This window comes from Bison bison, unplaced genomic scaffold (genome assembly GCF_000754665.1).
Source record: "Bison bison bison isolate TAMUID 2011002044 unplaced genomic scaffold, Bison_UMD1.0 scf7180017863823, whole genome shotgun sequence".
NCBI classification, from domain to species: domain Eukaryota; kingdom Metazoa; phylum Chordata; class Mammalia; order Artiodactyla; family Bovidae; genus Bison; species Bison bison.
This window is the reverse complement of record NW_011494395.1, coordinates 37,011-37,599: the sequence shown is the minus strand read 5'-3', so window position 1 is coordinate 37,599 and position 589 is coordinate 37,011. Positions and strand designations below refer to the sequence as shown.

The window sequence follows — 589 nt, the reverse complement described above, 5'->3', positions numbered from 1 at the left end:
GGGGTCTCGTCGTCTGCTGGAGGGAGGTGGGGGTTCTGGGGCACTGCTGGGCACCTGTTCCCTGGAGACCTGAGCTCTCAGCTGCACTGAGGACTGCGTGTGTGGGTCTTTGGCTGGTGGCACCTTCTTGACTGGTCAGGCTGAGTGTGTGTCCCTCTGCAGAACCCTGGCTACTACGACATCCAGGCCCAGGACCTGGGCATCTGGCACGTGCCCAACAAGTCCCCCCTGCAGCAATGGAGGAAAAGCTCCCTGCTGAGGTACCACACCAACACTGGCTTCTTCCAGAGCCTGGGGCACAATCTGTTTGGACTCTACCAGGTACCTGGCGCTGCTGGCTGGGGGTGGGGGCACTACCTTTGGTGAGCAGAGAGTCAGGTGTTTGGGATGGGGAGTAAGTCTGCTCTGTCCATATCACTAAGGGCCTCTGCTTGGCTTTCTACTACCTCTGGGTCGCTATGAACTAGTGTGCTGCCTCTTTCAGAGGAACTGTGAGCCAGGCAGGGGAAGAAGCCTAGGGGAGAGGATTGGGGGCAGGTAGAGAGTGAAAAGGATAGGGGTCTTGAGGCTGGGTAGGGTCCTAGCTATG

The 589-nt window shown here is 58.7% G+C and overlaps 1 pseudogene; it reads left to right on the top strand.

Annotated features, from left to right (window-relative positions):
- The window catches only part of LOC104984080, a 10,559-nt pseudogene that overhangs the window by 2,694 nt on the left and 7,276 nt on the right, over window positions 1-589 (top strand).